The sequence below is a fragment of the Talpa occidentalis genome, unplaced genomic scaffold (genome assembly GCF_014898055.3).
Source record: "Talpa occidentalis isolate TD23 unplaced genomic scaffold, MPIMG_talOcc4v2.1 talOcc4.17, whole genome shotgun sequence".
Lineage (NCBI taxonomy): Eukaryota > Metazoa > Chordata > Mammalia > Eulipotyphla > Talpidae > Talpa > Talpa occidentalis.
The window spans coordinates 19,766,022-19,794,008 of NW_023601754.1; the positions used below are offsets into that span (position 1 = coordinate 19,766,022).

Below are 27,987 nucleotides of genomic sequence, written 5' to 3' on the forward strand. Positions count from 1 at the left end.
GAGGTATCTCAGCTGCAGGTTACAGCCCCGCTGAAGCCAGGCTGGATAATAACTCACTTTGTCATTACTTAATTCTGTGATGGCTGCAGTTACCAAGCCAGGTTAGAAAGTTCCAGTGGCTGGAAAGATGAGGGTCCCGGTGTCAGGATACCTAGAAACAAAAAGGGCAAAGGTGTGGCTGAACGGGGTGAGGGGGTGGCTGCCTAAGGGAACCCAAGGGTGGACGTGGCGCTTCTGAGCCTCTCCTTTCCTAAATGATATGTCTGCATGTCCCTTTCTGCAGCTTATCTGGTGGACATATCCATGGAGTGTGTTATGTGCCAGGCTTCAGGCCATAAACTGAACCCCTAGGGCAGCTGTTCTCCCCACAAAGTTAGCAAACAGACCTTTGAGAGTACAATTATTTAAGAATGTCCATGCCTTGGCGTGGGTTCACCAATCTCTGCTGGTTTCCCAGATGTGTCACATTCTCTCACACCTCTGTGCTGGGAAGGCTGTCCTGGGTGCCACCCCTCGTCCATCGCAGCATGTCCCTCGGAGCTCATTGGACCACACCGTGGCTCAACCCCACATCAGCTCCATATCAGCGCCCAGAGATTCCTCAATCCTGGGTTAGCTAGGATGATAAGTATTTTGCATTTCTAATGCAAAATTAGAAATTTTGTCTTTGCCCATGACGCTTTCCCTGTTCTCTTCCTCCAAGTATTCCCTTCCTCCCTCCCCCCACATCTCCCCTCCCCCATGCTTGTGCACTGAGGAGCGCACAAATATGCTGAATTCTATATCCAGCCCTGCCATTGGAGGTTGAGGGACTTGGGATAAGATACTTCACCTCTCCTGCCTCGTTCTCTCCAGATGTAAAAGGAGATAATACCCAGAATTGTTGGGAGGATTAAATCGGCTAATCTGGCAAAGCTCCTAGCACAGCATCTGGAATGTAGGAAGACCCCAAAGCATAGTCGCTATTATCGTAATCCTTCGAGAATCATTCCAAGCACAGCCTCATCCTCGAAGCCTTCCCTCTTCACCCACTCCAACCCCGGATGGGACTGCATGTCCTTGGTACAAAGTTAACATAACTTCCATCACTCACACACACACACACACACAGAGTTAGCATAACTTTCATCACATACACACACTCACACACTCACACACACACACACCCTTACATTGCCGTTGTCAGTAAGCATCCTAGCAAGAAAAAGTTTCTGTAATAGATAATCTCCTAATCTCAGTTGCTTAATGCAGAAATGCGTTGCTCACCCATGTCCATGGCAGAGGTAAGAGATGGCTCAGCTCCAGAGCTTCAGGACCCAGCTCCCTGGCTCCTTCCATCTGGTGAGGCTGCCTTTTCCAGATGGCCTCCAGGGTTGCTGTGGAAGGAAGTCAAAGAGGGGGAGGGAGAGGAGCTACCTCCAGGGCTTTGTGGCCAGACACAGAAGTGATATCATCACAGGCCACTACCTAACTGCAAGGGGAACCGAGAAATATAGCTTACCTGTATACCCAGATGGGGAATAAAATTGTCTCTGCCATGGAAGTGCCTCTCACCCTTCCCACTAGGACAGGAAACACTCGAGAGCATGAACTGTGCCCTGGGTCCCTTGTCCAGTGTTTGTTCATTTCCACCTTCCACTTTCCCTTGGACTGAGTCTTAAGAATGGACTCAACCTGAGCAGGTGGCACTGTGGGGACGGGCTTTCCACGTCCAGATGATGGAAGGTACACAGAGGTACAGGAGCCCCCCCCCTTCAAGAAATGCATGTAACAGCAGTGCATGGGTGGCCAAGCATAGGGGGGCCTGTGAGGGTGGGCAGGGATGAGGAGGGCAGCTCATGACAGCAGAACCCACCACCTCAGAGTGAGGGCAGCATTGCCCCCCATCTGCGTGGATCCCGCATCTCCAGGGTTCCTAGGACAAGGCTGCTCAGAGCTCTCTTCCATGGACCTCCCATTTCTTTGACTAGAGCCTTGTTCCTGGGCAAGAAGTCACATTTGTCAAAAGAGTGGCAGCATGCAAATTGGTACAAACCTACTATTATGTGTCAAGTTTGCTCAGTCATACTCCTCCATATCAGTAATTCCACTTCTAGGAATTTATGTCAAGGAAATAATCAGAAATAGTGTCAAAGATTTATGTACTCAAGAAGAGATTTGTGTGCAGAGTTCTTCACGGGAGCCTTATTTGTGACAGCAAAAAGTTGGAAAACAGCCTCAATGTCCCACAAGAAGAGGCCACATTAATAAATTATGAAGCTGCCTTATGATGGGATAACATGAAGTCACTAAATATGTGTTTTAAACAATTTTTAAGTCAGGGGAAATTGTTCCTGATATAGGCCGCAGTGGGGGAAGCAGGCTGCCAACATTTGTAAACTGATCCCAATCCCATGAGTCACCTGTAGAGACGACCTGGAGGTTCCCCCCAAGGTTAGTAGTGATTGTCTCAGGTTTCTGGCCTTAATGGTTTTAATTTTTTTATATTCTTGTGTTGTCAAGTTTCCTAGGCTAAACAGGGACAGGGAATGTGTAGGAAAGCCATCCCCTCTCTCTCTGCAGACTCCCTCAGCAGTGCTGCGGGCCTCTGCATCCTTCTTATAGGAACCTAAATCCTGGCCCAGACACCAGACCCTGAGTCCTAATAGGCCCAGGCTCAAGATTGCTGCCAGGGACACAGCCCTTCCAGCTGTCACAATATCCATCTAGTGCTACAAAATATATCATCTAAAACCCCATTCAGATAACCCTCAGCACAGCACTTTCTTTACCAGGAAGAGATGAAAAAGCTTTCTTCCTTTGTAAGTTCTATAAAGACCTTTCTTGAAATCTGAAAAATGACAAGGACCCTTCACCCAGATTTCACAGCACACTCATCCCTAACCCTGGTTTCGATTCAAAAATGTTTGGGGGGATTTAAAAAGCATTTCCCCTTTTCACCTGGAGCTGAGATTTCCAATTCGGTCTGCCAGAATAAAACTGCCTGGAGATAATTAAGAAATAGCTATGTGTTGCAAATGTTTTCTCTTAGGTAGCGTTTTCATTCAGCTGTGGTTAGTTCAAGACAATAGATATAATGAGCAAAAATAACAATAATTACCCTACAAGGTACAATAAATGCACTGGAAGCTTAAACTCACCCCCCAGGTAGGAAAGTTTAGGGGGTTCAAGGAAATGTTCTTATGGACCCTGTGTGTGGCCCTAGCATCCTCCAGGTATCCCAAGGCTCCTGGCCTCAAAGGTGGCGAGAGGGTCACTTCCCCACCAGTGTATTTCCAGGAATTAAGCACTCCTTCCTTGCCAATTAGATCACAACTGTTCTTAAAATTGAATTTAAACTTTGTTGGAAAATTGTTAAAAGCTTTCAGTGCTTATTTTTCACCAAATTGAACTCTGTAACACTAACCATAAAAGAAAAAAATCTTCCAAAATTCAATTGGAATTTTTTTCTGTTAACTTAGTAATCAGGGTCCAATTTCAAGAAAATAGTTTCAGCAAGTTAGTGAAATCACACTGTTTGTTATATAGCACCATCAAGGCTATCCTCCAACACATGACCGATGCCAACACTCACTGGGTTTGAACTTTCTGGGAGGCCAACATTATTTTAGAAATTTCTAGATTTTTCCAGCATTATCTAAACTGAAGTTCACCCCTTCAGAAAGCATAGTGTTATCTATTTTGACTAGGTTTCTAAATTATATGCTTTCCTGATTCTTAAACAGTATGATAGTAGAATTTAAGGTTATTTGAAGTCATCATCCTTATAGGCTGATAAATGAACCAAAGGGATGCTTTTACTCAGTTTTGGTTTTTCCTCTTTTGTGTTTTCAAAATATCATACTGTGGAATTAACCTGGAAAATAAACTACATTCTATTCTACCAACAACTCTAAAGCAGGTCTTACTATCCCCATATCACAGAAAATGCAGCTATTCTGAGTGGTTATAACACATTTCCTCAAAATTGTGCAGCTAAGAAAATAATAGTTTAAAAGAACAAGGGACAAGAAATGTGTCTGAATGGTATGTAGGCCCAAGTCAATGCACTTCTGCCCAAGTGCTCGGAGCATTGGTATTTCTAAGATCTCAGCAAACTTTCCTCAATGCATATTTCTTTATTAAATAAATTGCTACGCCCACCCCTAGGTGCTCATGCCCTTGATCCATCAGTATCCTTCAGGAGACTTCGGCCATCTCTCTCCTGTCCCTGGCCTCGGCTCTATCTTTGCTCACTCCGTTTCCCATGCCTGGAGGGAGACACCCTCCAACCACCCTTCCTTCCCAGTCCCAAAAACATCTTCCTGATTCCAGATCCACCTCTCTCCTCTAGGCTGGCCTAACAGCCTCCTGCTCATCTCCTTGCCCTCTCATCCATGCCCAGTCCCCTGGCCAGTGATGGGCCCTGGGACAGCTGCTCTCATCTTGTCACTCGCCTGAGCAGCAGGACATGCAGGTCCCGCACAGCGTGGCACCATCAGGCACTTCTGCTCCTACCCCCTGTGCTCTACTCCTACTCCTCAGGGAGAAGGAAGAGGGAGGAAGGTTGAGCCAAGGGATCCCCAGGCTCAGACTCTCATCCCACCTAAACTTTATAAAACCAGAGCCCTCCTGGGCCTCCCCTGGTGGCACAGCAGTTGAGTGTTGGGTTGCAAAGCTGCCCGCAGCCTCTGCAGTGCCAGTTCAATCCCCAGCTGCTGGCGAGGGTCCCACATGGCGCGCAGACCTCTCCTGCCACACCCGCTGCTCCCCTCAACAGTGTACTTCATCAGTCTGCCTGTTCTGCTCCCCACTCTGGCTTTGGTGAATTCTCTCACCCTCCCACGCTTCTGACTGTACCCAGTGCTTGTATAAATAAATAAATAAATAAATAAATAAATAAATAAATAAATAAATAAATAAATAAATAAAAACCCAGAGCCCTCCTGAGCAAGGGAGTGGGCCAATCTGTCCTAGGGCTGAGTACCTCTTTTAGCTTACACTGATGAGTGACAAATCACCCCAAAATTCAGTCTTAGAACAACATCCTTCATTGTCTCCTATGGTTTTGGTGGGTCAGGATGATAGACAAAACACAGAGAGACAAGCAAGGCTCAGCTCTGCTTCCACTCAGCTGGAAACCCAGCTCCTCGGGCAGTAGCTGCTGCTGTTGGCAGGGATCCTGCGCGTGACCCCCCCCCCACATAGCCTGGGCTTGCTCACCCCATGGCGCTGTGTTCCAAGGGTGAGCACTCCAAGAGCAAGTGCCCAACGGGAACTATATCACCTCTTCTGACCTAGCCTCAGAAGTCATGCAGGGTCACCTCACCCTGTTCGTGTTCATCAAGGCTGACCCGCATTGAGTGAGAGGAGTATTGAAATCAGAATTATCGTTGTGCCCTTTCATGGAAGATATGATCAGCCATAGAGGCCAAAGTCCACATGAATACAGGACAGGTTCAGGGTCAGGGGGACCAGAGTTGGTACCACAGCTGCACTGTTCAATAGCTTCGTGGCGTGAGGGAATCTGACTCTTAGGCTGTATAAGCACAAGATGACTGCAATGAGTGATCAGGTCAGAGCCTTGATACACTGTCATTTGTGGGGGAGAGGGTCAGGATGGCCTGGTTTCCCAGACATCTGGAAACAAGGTTAATATAGTCCCATCCCCCTCCTTGCTGTGTCCCCCACCGTTCCAGTTAGCTCACACCTCAACTTGCTGCTTCTCTCAAGTTCTTTGTGACAGTGTCCTTGTCCCTGAACTCATAGCCTTCCAGCCTTCTCCTACAAACTGTGCTGTACAGTGCCCCAAAGAGGCCCTCCTCCTAATCCCTGGAACCTGTGAACATGTCACCTCAAATGGTAAAAAGAGACCTTGCAGATATAAGTAAATCAGGGCTCATGAAATGCAAAGAGAACCCTGGATTACCCAAGATGGACCAGGGCCATCCTTGGCAGCCATATAGGAGGGTGGCAGGGAGGTCAGAGAAAGATGTGGTAAACAAAGCCAGAGGTTGGAGGGATGCAAGGAAGGGGCCACGAGACAAGGAATGCAAGCCATCTCTAGAAGCTGCAAAGGGCGAGGAAACATTCCCCCCTGAAGCTACCAGACGAATTTTTAGACTCTGACGTCCAGAACCATAAGATCATAAATTTGGGTTGTCTTAAACCCCTAGGTTTGTAGAAATTTGTTACAGCAGTAACAGTCATAGGAAACCATTTCACTAACCCTCATCTGTTTCTCTATTCCAGTCAAAGAGTTTCCCCATTAATCCCCCTGTAATCAGCACTGCCCACTCAGCATTCATCCACGCACACCTAAAGCCTCTCACACCAACAGAACTGCAGGCGCCGCATTTGGGGGACACCACCTCCACACAGAAATTATGTCTTAACCATCCTTACATCTCCCATGGGGCCACAAGGGCCTTTTACATAGTAAACACCTGCATATAAAAAAATCTTTAATTGTTTAGGGAGCTAGTGTTTCTCTGCCACCCGAGGTGAGCCTCTTAAAACACATTCATCACCAGACCCATTTATATTTGTCCAGAGCTAGTCACGCATGATGGAAGGAGAATGAAATGAATAATTTCACTTTTGCTACAAGGAAATAAACATTTTATTCATGGACATACCATCCTATGCAACAGAATGCCAGTGTTCCCTCTGCACTGTGTCTGCTGTCAGACATATAGCCGATCTATTTGATGTGTACGTCTCAGTTCCTGACCCTGTCTGTTTCTCAGTTCATTATATCTACCTCCGTCTTTAGTTGTCTGGATTCACAGAAAGAATTGAGATTTTAAGAAGCATTTCTCATTCCTCCAGAATCTCGCATTGCTCCAAACTGTCTAAAGTAATTGGCCCACATTTAGATGATGAAAATATATTAGAACAATGCTTCTTAACCAAGGGTGATTTTGCACCACTGATGATCTTTGGCAATGTCTGGGGCATTTGTGTGTGTTGCGGGGCAGAGGTGGGGTACAACTGGATTCAAATGGGCAGAGGTCAGAGTGTATACTAAACTCCCTACATATGCATAGGAATGCATAGTCCCAATGCAAAAATAAAATTATCCAGCCCCAGTGTCAGTGCCAAGGTCAAGAAACCTTGTTTTAGGACCACAGGCTGAAACTTGGCCAAATGACCACTGATTCAAAGCAAGAGATCTGGCTGAAAACCAGTTCAAGGCAATCTGATCCGTATGAGCCTGACAGTGCTGGCTGTGCTTCTGTGTTCCTTTTGATGTTTCTTTTTAAGAGAGATGGGTGACCTCCTTGAACTCAAGTTCAAGGAAACCTGGAAAAAAAAGATTCTCTGTGGGCACTTAAAGAATGCTGTGCATTTCTCCAACCAAGAAACGTAATTGGCCAATGAGCACATGAAGAGAACCTAAAGTCATTAGTCACTGGAGAAATGCAAATCAGAGTTACAATGAGAGACTACCTCATACCCAGGAGGATGGGTGCTGTCAAAAAAGGGAAAATAACAAGTATTGATGGGGTTGTGGACAAACTGGAAACTTGTGCACTGTTAGAGGGAATGTAAAGTGATACAACCACCACGGAAAACAATACAGCATTTCCTCAAGAAATCAAAAAAAATTATCACGTGATCTAGCAGTTACAGCAACCTGAAAGAATTGAAAGCAGGATCTCAAAGAGATCCTTGTACACCCATGTCAAAGCAGCATTATTCACAATAACTAAAATGTGAAAAAAAAAACCCAAGTGTCTACCTATGGATGAATAGATAAAATGTGGTATGTACTAACAAAGGAATATTATTCAGTCTTGAAAAGGAAGGAAATTTCAAGACATGCTTCAACACAGATGAACCTTGAAGATACTATGCAAAGTGAAATAAACTTAATCATGCACAAAAAAAAAAATACTGTATGATTCTACTTATATGAAGCACCTAGAATGATCAGACTCATAGAGACAGAAAGCAGAATGGTGGGTGATTGTTTAATAACAGAGTTTATGTTACAAGATGGAAAGAGTTATGGTTCCATTGTATAATATACTCACTACCACTGAACCGTACACTTTAAAATGGTTAAGAAGATAAATTTTGTTAGGTCTATTTCTACCACACATTTTACAAGTTTTAAAAAAAAAAAGGATATGAACTTGGAATCACAGAAAACCAGACTTTCCAGCCACCTAGTGGCTATGAGCCTCTGGGAAGCTGACTTGCCTCCTGAACCTGAGTTTCTTCATCTTGGATGGGATGAGCCGCAAGCTCATAATGAGTAGAAGCTCAGTGCGCAGAGCATCTGCCACCTCAGTGTTCCATCACTGTATTAAGAACTAGAGAGCGCTGAAAACTTGGCTGTGTGAGGCCCAGTGGAAGAAGCCAGGATAGCAAAAGGACTGAGGGAGGCACAAGCTGTCACCTACATCAGTGTTCAGAGGAGGGGGATGTTGTCTCCAAAAGGGGTGCACTGGGGGCAGGATTCTAGGGGATGGGTTTTGGCTCAGATTGGAGAGGCCCTCTCTTCTGGATGGCTGGACCACAGACCCGGACACCTGGACCCTGGGAACAAGCAGAGGGCCTGTGGCACACAACCCACTTGGGACAAGGCCCATAGCACCATACAGGAGGCTGGGTAGAAAACAGACATAGGGGTCTTCCTGCGGTTCTCCACTTACAAGGTTCTGAGAACTCAGGCACTGGGAGATCCCAGACGACTGATTTTCCAATGGAGCTGGCACCAATCTTCAGCAGTGTGGTACTGGTCATTAATGTGGCAAGTCACAGGATGACACAGAGACCCTCTGGTCCCTGGCTTTGAACAAACAATACTCGAACAAATGCCAGGCAGGCTGGTGTGGGCAGGTAGATGGCATTATGGGAGTTGGTGCATTGCAGGGGCTTCTATTTTAATGTAATGGCTTAGTTTGCAAACTTTCGTAATGGTGCAGAGGCACACTGGTACTGCACATCAGCAGACATTGCACTAGTTTGCTGGTGGTGCCATAGACTGGGTGGCTAAAACAACAAAGTTGTATCTTCTAACTATTCTTAATGCCAGAAGTCAAGATCAAGGTGTCTGCAGGGTTGCTTTTACCCTGAGGTGTCTCTCCCTGGCTTGCAGATAGCCATCTTCTCCGTATATCCCCACGTGGCCTTCCCTCTGGGTGTCTCTGGGTCCTGATCTCTCTTGTGTAAGGACACCAGTCTGATTGGATAGGGGCCCACCTCGTGACCTCATCTTAATTCCATCCTTAAAACACCTGTCTCTTAATACAGTCACATTCTGAAGTCCTGGGGGTAGGAACTTGAGGGAGACCCAACTCAGCCCATCACCAACAGCACTAGCATTCAGGGCAGTGCCTGTTAAAGGGCTGTCTCACTCACTTTGGTCACCAACAGTATTTGTGTGGTTCTCACCACCTTGTGAAAACCAAACTCTAGCCCATACGCTCCTGAGGTGGGAGGCCTGATACAGACTCAGAAATGGGGTCTATGATGCACGCCAAAGCATGGAGCTAAGAAAAGATGCCGCAGCACAAGAGCCCCTGAGCTTTGCCTTAAGTCATTGTACGTCAAACAGAGAGAGATCCCAGGCTGGGCCAGTCCTCTGCACCCCCACCACTAGTGTTTCCAGCTGTATTTCTCGGCGTGTGGCAGGCCCAGCTGCTGCCCCATTATGATCATGCCAGCAAGGCCATGAGGCCCATTATTCAAGGTATCTCCTTTTCTGGAAAATTGGCCCGGTGCCACATGATTTTCAGTGTTATAGACATTGCTTTGCCCTGGGCAACTAGACTCTTCAGTTCACCGTATGTCATATCTGCCATGCATTCTGTTAAACACACAGAATGAAAGTATAGAGAGGTATGTAAGAGAATGTCACTTCTGTACAAATTCAGCCCTATTAAGTGTGTTGGCGCATTCCCTGGATTTCATTTAAGTAGTAAAAACATTCAGTAGCTTTCAAATAACCATGCCTTTCTAAGCCGCTGGGAAAGGGCTGCTAAGGTGGAGAGAGGAAGGCAAGCTGACAGGCGCTCTGCTATTTTATAGGGACTTGGGGAGATAGGGGCACTTGAAAAGGGGGCACACAAGCCTGCCAGATCTTGGCATCTCTTGAATTGGATGCCCACCTCCACCCCACTCCCGCCTCCCCACCCCTGCCCAAGAAAAGATTTAATTTCCAAATTCATAGGCAGTTGGAAAGGCTTGTTGTTTAAACTCACACCCTCAGAAGTGGTGGACTCTCCTGGCAGTCAAGGCTTTTTAAGGTACAAATGAGACTAACTCAAGCAGGCCTGGGAGGAATAAGCGAACTGATTGACCCACAAGGCTGGGAAATCCAGGAGTCGATAGCCAGATCTGAGTTTTCATGGAAATGTTCAGGTCAGAACTGTTAGCAGTGGGCACCCGTCCAGCAGAGCAGTGCTTCCCAGTGACACCAGCCCCCCTCGCACCTTTGGGGCATCAGGGGAAGAGGTGGAAGCACTGGAATCTCCTCAGTCTAGACAGCTCGCTAGCTCTCCTACCTGTCAACTTCACTCTCAAACAGACTTTGGCCTCATGCAGCAAAAAGCCGGCAAGAGCTCTGGGTCTTCAGCTCACAACTCTGCCTCCCAGGCAAGCTCCTGCCAAGGAATCCAGTGGGAGCTCCAGACTCCTCCCTTCAGCCCAGAACCGCCCCAGGGCCCAACTGACACTGGCCACCCCCAGGAGCTGGTGCTGGAGCAGCCCCACCCAAAACCTGGGTCAGGGTGGCAGAGTGGGTGGCCCAAAGCGAAGACGGGTCTGTCCAGAAGGGGAATCTGGCGCAGCAAGTCACGTGATGGTGCGTGGCCGGGGCCCTGTCTTCCGGCTCTGAAATGTGTAGAGGAGCTCTGAGGACTTGCATTGAGGACCATTAACCTCCTGTCTTAAAAGATTGCTTTCCTTATTGACAGACTGAGCAAATGTGAAGCTGCACTCGGTTGTACGCAGCTAGCATTGCAAACCCCAGTGTGTCGGGGTTCCTTCCAAAGTGACCAGTGACCTGAACACGCTCGTGCCATATCAGGGGTGCTTCGTGGGGGTGCTTGGCAGCCCTGGGGCAGCTATCTCCCAGCTGGGAGTCCTCGACCATGGATAAAGATTCTGAACTCCAAGGAGAGACCGTTTTCAAACATTGTTTAGAGACTGCCACACAAATTAGTGTTGCACAGTGGACGCGGGAACTGTTGAATATTCATGAGTTAACTAGGCGAAGTGCTGGCCATCTCAGAGCTTGGAGATGGTTTCTGTTTGTTTTCATTCAGCATTTTTTTTTTAATACAACACACAACTAATAATGGCCTTCTTCTTCCCCTGGGAGGGGAGGGGTCTGATGATAACTAGCTATTTTCATATTCCATGAGAATGGATCTTTATCTTTAATTCTTAATTAGATTTTTTCCAACTGCCTTGTTCCATTTCCCTGGTGTTTCAAGAGAAGGGGAAGCATCCGTGTGTTCCCTGCGCCCATCGGTTTCTGCACATCATCAGTAATCTCAGGTAGTTATTTGCTGAGCAAGGGCTTTGCAGCCAGGACTGGGTGAAGAGCCAGCTAGATTGGAGAGGGAGAGTTTTATTGCCATCATTTAGCGTATTTCTCCATTCATCCACGCACGCCTGCGCTCATAAATGCCCCGCCTCATTCTACAAAAGAAATGAAATGGAGCTTTATTGCTGAGAGTTCATGCTGGCATAAATATTAAATTCTGTGTCATAATCACTTGGGCAATCCTACACTTTGCACAATTACTACGGCTAACACAGAGTCTATTTTCCCACAAGAAGATAACATTCGCACTTACATGATCGGGCTGGGGACGGCCTCCCTCCCACTTGCTCTTCTGTTTCAAGAACCCATCCACCGCGTCTTTGCTGGCCTCGACCCTGCAGCAGTGCCAGAGTTGCCTTTAGGGCAGCTGTTGGTTTGGATATTTTTGATCATTTCTTGCTGCTTCTGTGTCACAGCAGGGGCATAGGATTTTAGCCAGGAGACTGGGGCTGGTCACCACCAAACCCCACTTCATCCCAGCAGCTGCAGCTGCCAGACACCCAAGGGGGCATGTCTCTGAGATGAGCTTTTTATTTCTTAGAGTTGCATGCAAGCCACAGAAACTAACTCTGGACAATAAGTAAAAAGCAAAATTCACAGGGGCTATGTGGAGGCTCCCAGAATGGAAGGAAACTGACAAGCAGATGCCACTACAGGTGGTATCCAGGGTGCATGGAGGGGAGGGTGTGCAAGTGCCAAGGAGGGGCTGGGAGTGAGATTTGAGGGTGACTCTGATGGCCTGGTTTGGTTCAGGGAATGCCCCTTACCCAGGAGCCGTTGACCTTGATGACAGATGGGCCTGCAGTTCAGGCAGTGGCATTCAGGGCATTTTTGCCAAAATGAAGGGAGAGGAGGGGCCTTGCTAGGTGAGGAGTGAGAGAAGATGCCACTACCCTCCCCCCTTCCTACCTAGGGATTATTTTCCCTCTACATTTGATGAATGTTCTATCAGATAGTGTAAAAATCTTTTACCAGCTTATGCAATTTACCTTTAACATCATTGTCATGATACAATCTTTCATTTTGCTGCCTTCATTTTGTTCTCCATGAAGCTGGGAAGACCTAGACTTGACAGTCTTTGTTGTTTTGTATTTTTTTTTAATAGACTTTTTTGAGAGCAATGTTAGATTCACAGTAAAACCAAGAGGAGATACAGAGAATTTCCATGATCCTGCCTTCACACATGCACAGCCTCCCAGGCATCAGCGTCTCCCACCCTGGGGTGCTTTTGTTTCAGTTACTGAACCCACTGTGAACCCGGGGTCCACAGTTCACCTCAGGGCTCACTCTTGTAATTGCTTACTCTGGGGGTTTGGACACCCGTGAAGTGACATGTATCCATCACTAGAGTTTCCTACAGACTAACTTACCCTGCCCGAAAAATCCCATCTCATCCAAACCCCCTGTGCTCCACCCATTTGCTCCCCTCCATCCAGCCCTCAGCAACCCCTGAGCCCCACGTTTCCCCCGTACCCTGGTTGTCCTCCTCAGTGACTGTTCACTCAGTTAAGTCTCATCTTCTGCTCTGGCTCATTCTTTCCAAAATCAAAAACTCTTTGGAAATTGCTGGATTTTCAGATTGCCGTCGTTGCCTGAAAAACTTCCTAAGACCCTCGGGGCCTTGAGAGGGGCAGTCACCACCCAAGTTTAGGAAAACAAAGACCTGTACTGATGGCCATCCTGGAATAGTGTAACCTGTCCTGATTTCTTCCTTTCTCTTCTTATATTTATTTCCCAACTTCTTACACCCTATGTAGTGGGAAGATTGGCCTGACTTGCCTACTTCACTCTTACTAGATATTCTTTCTCCCATCACAGAAAGAATACTAAGTGACCGCCTACTGTGTGCCAAGCGCTGGATCTCAGCATTTGTTTTCTCACTGAATTCTCATGGGATGGAGAGGTCATAGTGTCTGTACGTGGTAATGAACCTGCCTACCACTTTGGTGAGGCCTGAGGGAGCTAGTCTGGGAGATACTGGACAATTACCCAGCATCCCTGCACCCAAAGCCTATTGTCTCTTTATGACCCCCTATAGGCAGCTCTTTAAAACTTCTGTCTTCAGGTCCACCAGACACCATCCTGGGTTTCCATTCACAGAAAAACCCCCTTCCAGCCCTGCTGGATGCTACCTGCACCCATGTTGTTCAGAGCCCATTGGAATTAACTCACCACTGCCCTTGATAATGTCATCTTGTGCTGGTCCAGCTCTGGCTTCCAGAAGTGGCCACTGTCTGATAGCAACACTGTCAACACAGCTGTCTTAGTTTTTGTTGCCCCGGGAGTAGACACTGGGGCAGGAGTGCAAACTGTCTCTTTGGGAGGTGATGTCCTGAAACACCAGCAAGGGTGAGGGGACACAGTCATTGCACTCAGCATCGTCTAGACAGCCACCGCTGTGGGCACAGGAGCCCTCTCCTACCAGGGAAACTCCAGGAGCTATGGAGGCTCATTCCTCAATCCTCCTGGAAGCAGCAGAGCCGAGGTGTTTATGCATCCACCTACATCAGTCATTGTTGGGGACTTGCTCCCAAGGGGACTAGTTCCCCAGCATATTTGGCTGCTGCGCAGGTGAATGAAGGACTCTGGTTGCCAGAGTAAGTTCTCAGGCACAGAAATGGAGGTGCAGAATCTGGCACTAGCCTGGCAAACACAGAAGAAAGGGTGCCAGCGACTGTCGGTGTCTCTTCAGATTAACTCATCTCCTCTGGTCTCTGCCTCTTTGTCAGACAAGTTAGCAGTAAAGGCAAGTGGTCACGTGGGCTTCCGTTAAGCAGGCACATCTGATATTTAGATTCACCATTTGTCAAGCTTTGCTCTCAATGACTTCCATACCCAGAGAGGAGCTGGGCATGGCCACCATGCCATCCCAAACCTAGGGCAGTCATTCTGGAAGGTACATCCCTCGGGCCTTGAGACTCCCTCTTCTATGGTGCAAGGTCCATCATATCCTCCCTGCACAGCCTTTGCTGTGTGGACCCTAAGTGCCTGGAGATGGTGTGGGCTCCAGAGGCACATTCCTGGGAGTGGGGGTTATCCTTGTTCAGGCTCCTGTCTTCCTGCCACTGCAAGTTTTCACCTTTGCACCTGTATCAATGCCATGTGGTATTTCCATGTCATCTGGCTTCTCCCTGAAGTGGTTGTTAAATGCAGCCAAAAATGCTCTCAGTTATAAGCACTCAGCACACTTAAAACACAGTGAGAGTTGGGTGGCCACGCTCCTTTGACACTTGACCCAAGTCACCTGAAGTGGGGCTGGCCTCCCCAACTGCCCTCCAAAACTGTGGGTAGCAGAATTGAGTTGCGCACATAAGGAAAGACTCACCTCTTTTGCACATCCAGCCATGGAGAAGTTGCCTTCTCTTGCTCTTTGTGGCAATTAAAAATAATTTAGTAGGGGGAGAGAATGAGATGTGCTCTTTTGAAAGCATTTTTCATAATTGATTGAGTTTGTACTCATAAGGCTACTGTTGGGTCGAGGTCCTAGAATGACAGCCTCCATCAGTGAGTGACCCGTACTGTGGGAAGTCAGGTACATTCGCTCTGGGCTCACCTGTCTGAGCCAGTGATTCTTTGTGACTGTCGTATAATTATACCTCAAGTAGCTCGTGGTGTCCTGAGATCTGTAAGAAATCCAACCCAGCAGGCAAGCGAGTTTTTATGAAAGCCACTGGTGCTGAGGGGCAAGTCCAGGTGTAAAAGAAGAGTGATGTTCCAGGCAGGACTGAGGTGGTCCAGACAAGGCTGAGGTAGTTCGGGAGGGCTGATGGGAGGGGAAATGATTTGAATGGGAACATGATGGATGAGTAGATTAAGGAAATGCTGGTGGAAAAAGGTCAATAATTTTAGGCTCATCCAGGTACAGTAAGGAAACCATTTCACTGGAGTGGAGGGATTATAGGAAATATAAGCTTACTGGAGCCCAGCCAAGTAAATAGGACTTTGTCTCAAGTGGGATGGGTGTTTCTATATGCAAAAAGAGCCCAGGGACACTGCAGTCACAGAGCCTGTTAAGAAGCAAAATGCTTCCTAAGGAAAGAAAAGAGGACAGAATGGGGACATGAAAAGTGACACAGTGGAGGCTTGCGGGGAGACGGCGGAGGCCCTCCCTGAGTGAGCAGGAACAAGGCGCCCAGGCAGGGGAGCGGGATTCAAAAGGCGCCATTCCCGCGCCACTGATCTGGGCTACAGCCCGCGTCCTGGAACTGAGGGCTTTGGAACTGAGACCCGGGGCACGAAATTAGGGGCGTGGGTTCCCCACGACGGTGGGGCACAAGGCAGACATAGCACCCCAAAGCCGTTGAGGTGTACCCTACCATCCCCGCTCTGCTCCCTGTCCCACGGGGTGGAAAATCAGCTCCCCAAGGGCTCTAGGAGAGATCTCTGGCGCCACCTAGCGACTTGACCCCAGCACAGGCTACTGAAGGAGCTAGTGGCCAGCTGGGGAGTTAGCCCACACCTGGCTCCTTCCGAACAAGTAGTCTGAGCCCACAGGGAGAGCGAGCACCCACAGCCGGGGCAGACCAGGCGCGCAGAAGAGTGTGCCTGAGACCAGACGCGCAGGGAGTGTGTCCCACATCACCATTTTAGAACAGGGACATTTCTTCAGTAAAGACTACCTGCAGAAGGCTTCCTCAGGAGCCAGAGGTGAGCGGGGGAAGTTCGCCCACGCCAGACCCCCTCTGGCCTGCAGTCCAAGCCCAGAGGGGAGCAGGAACCCACCGCCCGGGCAGACCAGGCGCACAGGGGAGTGTGTCCCCACATCGGCATTTTAGAACAGGGACCTTTCTCCATTAAAGGCTGCTTGAAACTGACAGATGACTCCTGGAAGAACCAGAGGGGAACAGAGAAGCCCACCCAAGATGCCGGCCAGTCCCAACAACACAGTGTCCCAACGCATACGGCAAATTAGAAAACAGACAGTAGGGAGGAGAAGAACCACACGCAACCTAGCAACTCTCCAGAGAAAAAGCACACCACAAAAAGAAAGCCAGCCCCCAGATTGCAAAGACAATAACTTGGAAGAATTTCTGAGCCTTCCAGAAAGAGAATTTAAAATTGCCATGATTAAAAAACTGACAGAAGTCATAAAGGAAAACAATGATAAGGGAAAAATAATCAACGATCAGAAGAATGCAATTGAGTCCCTAGAGAGGGAAAACAATGGTCAGAAGAAAGAAATTGAGTCCCTAAAGAGGGAAGTAAAAGAAATGCAGGAGATCAAAGAATTAATGGAAGAACTAAAGAACTCCGGGAAAAGCAATGAAAGCAGAATAGATGAAATGGAAGAACGAATAAGTAATCTTGAAGACACAGAAATAAAAAGAACCAAAACAGAAAAGGAAAGAGAAGTACGAAGGAAAAAGAACGAAGAAAGACTTCGGGAACTATCTGACTCCATGAGGAAAGGAAATATAAGAGTTATAGGAATACCAGAAGGAGAGGAGAGAGATGTAGGAACAGAGAAAATATTCAAAGAGATAATTGAAGAGAACTTCCCAAATGTGAAGAAGGAGCTGAAAATTGATATACAAGAAGCAAGAAGAACACCAAACTTCCACGACGAAAGGAAAAATACAGCAAGACACATAATAGTAAAGCTCCCAAGAATCCAGGACAAGGAAAAAATAATGAAGCTGGCAAGAGGGAAGAAACAGATAACATTCAAAGGAAAGCCAATCAGGCTGACATCAGACTTCTCCGAAGAAACACTACGGGCAAGGAGAGAGTGGAGGGACATAGTCAACAGACTCCAAGAAAACAGATGCCAACCAAGAATACTCTATCCCGCAAAGCTCTCCTTACTCTTTGAAGAAAGAATATGGACCTTCCCAGACAAACAGAAACTCCGGAATTTCATTGCAACTAAACCCCCACTCCAAAAAATACTACAAGGAGTCCTAAAGCCAGAACCTCAGAGGGACGAATAACAATGAAAGAAGGCCAAAAAAAAAAAAAAAGTTATTAAAAGAATAAATAAATAAAATCAAAGGAAAGACAAACACAATGGCAAATACAGATGTTAACATATCAATATTAACTCTAAATGTAAATGGACTAAACTCTTCAATAAAAAGACACAGAGTGGCAGCCTGGATTAAGAAACAAAACCCAACCTTTTGCTGTCTCCAGGAAACACATTTAGCTACAAAAGATAAAAATAGGCTCAAAGTTAAAGGATGGAAAACAATCCTACAAGCAAATGGACCAAAAAAGAAAGCAGGAACAGCTATACTTATATCAGATAAAACAGATTTCAAACTCAAAAAGATAAAAAGAGACCCCAATGGTCACTACATTATGATCAAGGGGACAATACTTCAAGAAGAAATAACACTCATTAACATATACTCACCAAACGAAGGAGCACCAAAATATATCAGACAACTGTTGTCCTCTCTGAAAACAGACATCAGAGAAAACACATACGTAGTGGGAGACTTCAACACACCACTATCAACAATGGATAGATCAACAAGACAAAAAATAAGTAAAGAAACCAAAGCTCTAAATAAGGACCTAGAGCAATTAGGCTTAACAGACATCTATAGAACACTAAACCCCAAAAAAACGGAGTACACATTTTTCTCAAGCGCACACGGATCATTCTCCAGGATCGATCACATACTGGGGCACAAGACAAACATCAACAGATACACCAAGATTGAAATCATATCAACCATCTTTTCTGACCATGAAGGCATCAAACTAGAAATAAACCATAAAAAGAAGGCGAGGAACTTTCCTACCTCATGGAGATTAAAAACCACACTACTGGAAGACCATTGGACTAATGAGGAGATCAAAGAAGAAATTAAAAAATTTTTTGAATTGAACGACAAGGAGGACACTAATATCCTAAATGTATGGGATGCAGCAAAAGCAGTAATAAGAGGAAAATATATAGCAATAGAAGCTCACATCAAGAAACAAGAAAGAACGCAAAGAAACAACCTCATCTCGAAGCTCAAAGATCTAGAAAAAGAACAACAAAAAAACCCCAAAACCAGTAGAAGAAAAGAAATAATAAAAACCAAAGCAGAAATAAATGAAATTGAAACTAAAAAAACAATCCAAAAGATCAATGAAACCAAGAGCTGGTTTTTTGAAAAAATCAATAAAATAGACAAACCCCTAGCCAGGCTCACAAAGGAAAAAAGGGAGAAAGCACAAATAAACAGGATCATCAATGAAAGAGGAGAAATCACAACGGACACAGCAGAAATCAAAAGAATAATCAGTAACTACTATGAACAGTTATATGGAAACAAGTTTAACAATCTAGAGGAGATGGACAAATTCCTACAACTCTACAATCACCCAAAGCTAGATAAAGAAGAAATAGAACACCTAAACAGACCAATTACAATTAGCGAAATTGAAATGGTAATAAAAAACCTCCCCAAAAACAAAAGCCCAGGACCTGATGGATTTACAAATGAATTCTACCAAACATTCAGAGACAAATTAGTGCCTATCCTTCACAAACTCTTCCAAAAAATTGAGAAGGAAGGGACAATACCAAACACGTTTTATGAAGCCAACATTACACTAATACCAAAACCGAACAAGGACAACACAAAAAAGGAAAACTACAGGCCAATCTCCCTAATGAACACTGATGCAAAAATCCTCAATAAAATTTTAGCTATCAGAATCCAACAATGTATCCATAAGATAATTCACCACGACCAAGTTGGATTCATTCCAGGGGCACAAGGATGGTTTAACATCCGAAAATCAATCAACGTTATCCAACACATCAACAAAAAGAAATATAAAAACCATATGATAATATCAATAGATGCTGAGAAAGCTTTCGACAAAGTGCAACACCCATTCATGATAAAAGCCCTTGAAATTCTGGGGATACAAGGAACATACCTCAACATCATAAAGGCCATCTATGACAAGCCAACAGCCAGTATCATTCTCAATGGTGAAAAGCTGAAAGCAATTCCATTAAGATCTGGAACAAGACAAGGATGTCCACTCTCACCATTGCTTTTCAATATAATACTGGAAGTCCTAGCCAGGGCAATAAGACAAGAGAAAGACATCCAAGGAATCCAAATAGGAAAAGAAGAAGTCAAACTATCACTATTTGCAGACGATATGATATTATACATAGAGAACCCCAAAAACTCCACAGAAAAGCTAATTCAACTCATCAATCAGTTCAGTAAAGTGGCAGGATACAAAATCAACACGCAAAAGTCAGTAGCCTTCCTATACACAAACAATAAATCTGAAGAAGAAGAAATCAAAAAGACCATCCCTTTTGTTATTGAAACAAAAAAAATCAAATATTTGGGAATAAATCTAACAAAAGAGGTAAAGGACCTATACAAAGAAAACTATAAAACACTGTTAAAAGAAATAGAAGAAGACACAAAGAAATGGAGAGACATCCCCTGCTCATGGATTGGAAGAATAAACATTATTAAAATGGCCATCCTACCAAAGCAATATACAGATTCAATGCTATTCCAATCAAAATTTCAATGTCATTCTTCAAAGAAATAGAACAATTATTGATGAAATTCATATGGAATCACCAAAAACCCCGAATAGCCAAAGCTCTCCTGAAAAAAAAAGAAGGGAATGGAGGCATCAGACTCCCAGACTTCAAACTATACTACAAAGCCATAATCATCAAAACTGCATGGTATTGGAACAAGAACAGACATACAGACCAATGGAATCGAATAGAAAATCCAGAAATAAACCCACAGATTTATGGTCAACTAATCTTTGACAAAGGAGCAAAGAATATGCATTGGAGCAAAGAAAGTTTGTTCAATAAATGGTGCTGGGAAAACTGGGTCGCTACATGCAAAAGAATGAAGCTTGACCACCACCTCACACCATACACAAAAATCAACTCAAAATGGATTAAAGAACTAGACATAAGACCTGAAACCATAAAATATATAGAAGGAAATATAGGCGAAACACTACGTGATTTGCACATCAAAGACATCTTTACAGACACATCACCCAAAGCAGTGATAGTGAAGGCAAAGATAAACAGCTGGGACTACATCAAATTAAAGAGCTTTTGCACAGCAAAAGAGACAATAACAAAAACAAAGAGAAACCCCACCAACTGGGAGAACATTTTTGCACCCAACACTAATGATAAAGGACTGATCACAAAAATATGCAAAGAGCTGATGAGACTCAACAACAACAAAGAAAATAATCCAGTCAAAAAATGGGCAGAAGAGCTTAAAAGAAACTTCTCTGAAGAGGAAATGCAAATGGCCAACAGGCATATGAAAAAATGTTCAACATCACTTGTCATCAGGGAAATGCAAATCAAAACTACCATGAGATACCATCTTACACCAGTGAGAATGGCACATATTAAAAAAACTAGCAACAACAAATGTTGGCGAGGGTGTGGAGAAAAAGGAACTCTTCTGCACTGTTGGTGGGAGTGCAAACTGGTCCAACCACTGTGGAAAGCTGTATGGAGATTTCTGGACCTACTAAACATAGAGCTTCCATATGATCCAGCAATTCCACTCCTAGGTATTTACCCAAAGGACACAGAAACATCAATTCCAAAGAACACCTGCACCCCTATGTTTATAGCAGCACTGTTTACAATAGCTAAGCTTTGGAAACAACCCAAATGCCCAAAAATAGATGACTGGATCAAGAAGATGTGGTACATATATACCATGGAATATTACTCAGCATTCAAAAAAGATAAACACATGCAATTTGCAGCAACATGGATGGCGCTGGAAGGGATCATGCTCAGCGAAATAAGCCAAAAAGAAAAAGAAAAATACCGGATGGCCTCACTCATAGCAGGAATCTAGAAAACTTAAATAAGGGACCAGGAAAATGAATAACTATAAGAAAGTGAAAATCAAAATCAACAAAAAACTATGAACCAGAGACACTTTTAGGGGGGTGGGAGGGGAGGGATTGGGGTCAGAATGGGGGGGCTGCAATTGTATGGGGAATATAACAATAAAATTTATTAAAAAAAAAAAAAAGAAAAGAAAAGTGACACAGTGGGAGGTGCAGGTAGCACCTGCATTTCTGCATTCCACCTGTGTGGAATCTCAGGCCTGTATTTCTAATGATGTGACTCTACACTGGTCACAATCTCTCTCTAAAGCCCAAATTCCCTCATCCTTGAAAAGAGAGTAATAATACCTGTCCAAAGTCATAATGGCTAAGGTTATATGGAGCATCATGTACACAGGGCCTGAAGTGGGGCTGGCCTCCCCAACTGCCCTCCAAAACTGTGGGTAGCAGAATCGAGTTGAGCACATAAGGAAAGACTCACCTTTTTTGCACATCCAGCCATGGAGAAGTTGCCTTCTCTTGCTCTTTGTGGCAAGAGCCCAACCAGCGTGGGGGACCATTACAAGCCTTGGGGTATTAGTGTGGAGCCACTTCACACCAACTTGCAAGAGCCAGTTGCTGCCTCTCTTCCCAACTCCAAACTCAGTGGCATCAAGAATAACCTGGAATTGACCACAGTGGAAATATTTTCACCATGGCAATGGGCAAATGCTATTGACCTGGGCTGCTTTTTTCCCTTTAGGAACCAGACATTAAACCTTTACCAGTGCACATCTGGCAGGAGAAAAGGAAAATAAGGCTAGAGGTGCAAGATGAGCAGGTGGGCTTCTGTGTCCTTTAGCCCACATCCATGTAAGGTGTTTCATTTTTATTTTGTTCATTTGTCTGTTTTAATCTGGAAGAGTCCTGGCTTTCTGTGCTGATTCTCTGCACCTTCCTTCCATTGCTGAGCAGTTTGGAGACTCGGGGTTTTGGGGTGGGAGCAGGGGGATGAGGGTTCAATGCCATTTTACTAAAAACACTTACCAACGAAAGTCTAGTTTTAACATAGAAGCTTAAGATTTCCCCCCAGCTTTTATTCAGCAGCAACGGATTAAATCACTGACTTGATTTTACTACACTGGGGTTCTACTGAGGAAGGCCAAGTTCCTAAATCATGGGCCTGACAGGAGCCATATTTCTGAGCCCAGAGCCAAGCTGTGACCTTCTAGTTTCACAGTAACTGGAACTGGGTGACATACATAATAAAGGGAGTACATAGAGCATTTTTAAAATATGAAATGATACCGAAATCACATCGAGGTGTCAGTCTGAAACCAGTTCCCAGAACCAAGGTAATCAATCTTTTCTCCTGTCTTGTGAAGCTGATGTGAAAAGCACAATGACTTTCACTTGGCGGAGGATTTCGAAATATCTAGACTTGAGCACATTCCTTAGGCCCACGATCAGCCTCCACCTACAGTTTCATCTGCGCAACCACCCAGTAAGATTTTAGCATCTCCAGTTTATACATAGGGAAGAAAAACCTTCCTTTGTGGTACCCTTCCAGTGACCCACAGATCTCATGCACTGGCCCAGATTAGACTGTGGCCCGTCTGACCAGCCTCTGCTCTACCCACTTCCCCCAAGTCACTTCCCAGGTGGAGGCTCCTCCCTGACTCACCAGCTCACCCTGGTCTGCTATGCCTCAAATGTTTCTCCACTGTATCTCCCCTTGATGGTCCCCTTTCCATTTAGGTCTCAACTGCCATCTCCTCTGAGAGCTTTTCTGGGTCCTGCTCACTAAAGAAGCCCTCAGCCCTCACCAGACACTAGTCACACCCTAAACTACTAGCCAACATGATACCTTTCAGCGCATGTGTCATATTCCAAAGTTAGAGTGTTGTCTGTTCACATGTTTGCTTCTGTTCTCTTTCCTTCTTCTGTCATCTGCGCTATATACAAGAGTGTCCACTGCATAGTAGCCATAGAGTGAGTAGTGAAAAAAATGGGAGGATGGATGGATGGATTTGAACCCATGAATGCGTGGAAGGAAGAATACATGGATTAAGATGAATGTGTGGCTATGGATATGTGGATGGATAAATGGATGCATGGATAGATCAAAGGAAGTATACATGGATAAATGCCTAGACACATAGGCAGAGGGAGGGAGGGAGAAGCGGGTAGGCGGTTGGATGGGTGGATGGAATTGAACAAGCACAAATTGGCCTTGAAGACTCCTTCCTAGTTCAAGCCTCCTAGGATTACATTGGAGCTCTTCTCCCATAGTTTGGGAAGCACTCATTCAATTGTCTCCACTAACATTTGGGAAGAAGATTGTAAATCCACGTTGTCCCTGTCTCTCCACCACTCCGGGCCAGTGTGGTGCCTCCCTTAGACAAAGTGGGGGCTCAGTGCCCCATCCTGGCCTGATTGACCCCCCCATCCCACTTGCTCACAGGTGGGTACTTGTCCAACATCACCACCTTTCAAACAGGACTGCAAAGTCTCTGTGGAGATAACAGTGGAACTGTCTGCTCACACACAGTCTGGTTGGCAACTGGGTATTAAATCCAAACCAAGAAGTCGACCTATGCTGTAGGAAAGCACAGGCCCAGCACCATCAGGAAATTAAATGACAACAAAGAAATGGGCCAAACAGTCAAGTTTGGGAGCAGCTCTAACGACTAATTTCTAATGAGAGTTTCAAAACACTAATTTTCCAGAGCAGAAAATCAAGTTGTGCTCATTTATAACCCGTCATTGGCAATGAGTCAGCGGATATTTCTTCCTGTGTTGTCAGTTAACTTTCTGAGCCCGTCAGAATACAAAGTAGAACGGTCGGGCCATAAATCAGTTCTTTGGGAGCTGATAAATGGTTATTGTACAAATACTGCATTTGCATTGGATCTGGAGACATCAATCTACTTCTCGTGATCTTACTTTAAAAAAATTATCCCCCTGAAGTCAGAGTGAGCAATTTATATAGGCATTCTTTCCTGGCTGTTTATTTTTCTCACCTTTAATGACTGCCTTTTCACCATCTGCACTTACACTATGTTGTAAAATGTCACAAAGCATGTAGAAAAAACTACCAGGACTTCAGTTGGGGAAAATCTCCCCAGAAATCATTTCATAACCTTTTTGCACATCCTTGAATAATGATCACTTTGGTAAAGACTGTCATAATTTATTAGAATAAGAAGGAACCTGAGACACCATCATTTGGCATGCCCTTCATTTTACAGATGGGGAAACTGAGGCCCAAGCATGAAAATAACATAACGAGCCAAGTTTGTGACAGGATCAGGGCTTCCCTTTGGGTTCACGAGAAATGAGGATCCTCGATCTCATGAAGAAACAGCTAGAATCTTCACGGATACGAATAAGTGAAAGATTCAATCAAAGGCAATGGGGGGATTGATAGAAAGGTGATTGCTCCTCATTCATTCCTTCTTCATTCATTTATTCATTCCTAACTCATTCATTTTTCATTAATTGACTCATGGTTTTTATCCTTGACCCATCTGCTGCCGTCATTACAACGATGACTATGCTGTCGATGACACTCAGATTATCTCTTTGGCTCAGCCTATTTCATTCAAGCAAAAGTGAAAGGACACCAAAGTAGTTCTGTCATGTTTGGCCCTCTGTAGTTCAATAGTAGAATACTTTGAAAGCCATCATGGAAGGGCATTTGGTTTTAGGGTTTTTTTTTTCCCCTTAATTACCCTGGAATCCATGGGGAACTCACATCCTGAAAGGTGTTTTTATTCTAACAGTTTTATTGAGACATAATCTGCACGCCATAGAATCCACCCATTTAAAACATATACTTCAGTGATTTTTAGTCTATTCACAGAGTTGTGCAACCGTCACCCCAAACATTATCACCACACCACAGAGAAACCGCATCCCCCTTAGCATCACCTCTGTCCCCTCTCCCCACTGCCAGAGGCAGCCACTCCTCCGTGATCTGGACTTATGGACACAGTCATACCACGTGTCGTTTCCACAAAGACTCACAGTCCCACCACAGAAAGACACGAATGTGGAAACATAGCCTCTTACCATCTCAAAAAAAGACACATTCATCATTCTATTTTCCTCTCAACTTTAAAATGTTCAAATGTACAGAAATATTGGAAGACCTACAGTGAACACCCACCCATTCACTCCTCACCTAGATTCTATCATGAACATTTCATGCGACCAGCCTTATCACAAAACCACCCATCTGTACCCTGGACCACCATATTCATGGGGGTGCTCAGGGAGCAACTTCCAACCTACTCAGATGCAGAAGGAAAGACTACAGGCATACTGGCTGCTCTATTTATTCAGCAACTACCTGCTACACTTCCACTGTGAGCAGGCCCTGCCTGGGCCCCGAGCACAGCAGTGAAGGAGACCTGGGCCTCTGATGGAACTTACATTCCAGCGGGGAGAGGGGCGGTGAATAAGCAGTGCACACACAGCCCACAGTCGGGGGCTGATGGAGTCCAACCTATTCCCACAGGAAAATAGACAGCATGGCGGGACAGAGATTCGCCAGGAGACACGGTGCTAGGTGGTCTGGTTGGCAGGCAGGTGCCACTTGAACTGAGGTCTGAAGGGCAATGATGAAGCAGCCAGGCAAGGGGTGGGGGTAGAATCGCCCACAGAAACCAATGTCAGCTACAACAAAGACTGGGAGGACGATGGACCTGCAGGGTTTCATGTATGGAGAGCAGGATGAGTTGGTGATGGGGAGGGAAGCAAGCAGAAATAGCTAGAGGCTTGGATATGCAGGCTGTGTCTTGTCTCTATGGCAACAGATCTGTGCCCTACACACCTGACCACAGCAAGGCACCAGCACACCTGCCTCCCAGGTGGACAGGGCATATATCTGTCCTCACAGAGCCCTGCAGATCCCCAGGGATGTCCACGCCTTGAAATTCTGTAGGTCTTCCTTCATTTACTACTTTTAATTTATTTTATTGAAGTCACACAGTGCTATATGTGTATGAGTTTTAGGTGTGTGTCATTGACAATCAGCATGTGCATCTGCTCATGAGCTTCATGAGCTAATTCCATCCTTCACCTTCTGGTTGTCTCCTTTGCCCGATTTATCCTCCACTCTCCCAGCTCCTCGTGGTTACTTCCTTCTGGTAACCATTAGTTGGTCTCATAGTCCAAACATTTCCTTTTGATTTATTTCATTAATACATATTTGTTTGCTCTGTATCCCACAAATGAGAGCATACGGTGTTTGCCTTTCTCTGCCTGACTTATTTCGCCAAGCATAACTCCCTCTTCTGCTTTTCACACATTAATGTTTTGTTCATTCACCCACCCACCAGTTCTGCTCACCCACTGTTGACTAAAGCCTGCAACGGACCAGACGTGTGAATAGGCACTGGACGTAGGGAGAGAAGAAAGCAACCCCACCCTGGCATTCACCACCTAGGATGCCAGGCCCAACAGCAGATGACAAGCACTTGGTGAAAAGTGAGCCCCAGAAAGGCAGGGCCTCCCACTTGTCTCTGCCACCTCCCCAGTCCCCAACAGAGAGTTGGATGCAGAGCAAGTATTCAAAACAGATGTACTGACTGAGTGTATGAAATCAGTACCCTGGGCTGTGAGTGTGGCCCTGGGTGCTGCCTGGGGGCAAACCGCCAGCCCTTCCCGCACAGCCACGGCAAAACCTCCCGTCTGGGGCCTGGCTGCCCTAGACCCTGACCCTGGCTAAGAACACTGGACATGTGCTCTGGGCTGAGTCACTCCACATGAAGCCCAGTCTCTTGGCTCCCACACACCCTGCAGCTCTCCCGGTAGCCCAGCCTCCAGAAGGTGAGGGTCTGCGATCTCTGAGCTTAGACTCCACTGGAGGGAGAAGGCCCAGTGCAGCTGTGATGAGAACCACCTCTGCTCGGCAGCTGGCCAGGGCATGTTCACTGACCTTCAAAGTATCATTCAGGGCTCAGCCATCTCTCTCACCGCGGTCCCCATGCCAGCCGGCCCCTTTATCGGCCTCTTCCGAGAAGCTCCCATACCTCTCTGTTCAGGTTGTTCTGAGCTGGGCTCAAAGACTCAGGTGCCAGAGCAAAGACCACCATATGTTGATTAATCATCCAATAGAAGTAAACGAGAAGAAACACAGTGGGAAGGGGGAGCGGGTGTGGTGGATTAACTTCCCCAGGCTCATCTTCCAAAGGCCGGTTTGCTCGCCCACTGAGTATGCTTCCTCATACTAGCCTCCCATGACACCACCACGCCACCAGCTCCGGTGGGCAACAGCTGAACTTGACCTATAAGCCATACAGCCCGAGACCTGGGCAGGGCAGCCCTGCCCTGGCCCATATGCTGCAGAGAGGCTTGCCCTTTCCAAGTTCTCAAATACCAAGACTCTTATTTCACCTCATCTGGCTTTTCAATCTTGTGATAAGTGCCAGTAGTAAAGTTTGGTAATCCACTGACCAAATGGGAATGATAAAGAGTAGCCTCAGCAGCCAGAGGCTGTGGGCCTGAGAGCACCCACAGGCATGCAGGGGAGGAAGTTAGAGAGACTGCTTTCATTTAGAGTTGACACCCCCAGTGGCTGTCAGGAGCTCAGGCCCCCATGCTGCACCCCATGCCGCCTCCTTGCTTGCAGC

The 27,987-nt window shown here is 45.8% G+C and overlaps 1 protein-coding gene and 1 long non-coding RNA gene across 3 annotated transcripts in view; one reads left to right on the forward strand and one right to left on the reverse strand.

Annotated features, from left to right (window-relative positions):
• The window catches only part of CDH13 (cadherin 13), a 953,577-nt gene that overhangs the window by 896,842 nt on the left and 28,748 nt on the right, over positions 1-27,987 (forward strand). The window lies entirely within an intron of this gene.
• Positions 1,347-27,310, reverse strand: LOC129146067 (uncharacterized). Its single transcript, XR_008552442.1, has 3 exons — positions 27,294-27,310; positions 21,852-22,032; positions 1,347-1,376 (listed from the first exon to the last, which is right to left on the reverse strand). It is a non-coding gene; the product is annotated as an uncharacterized LOC129146067 (long non-coding RNA).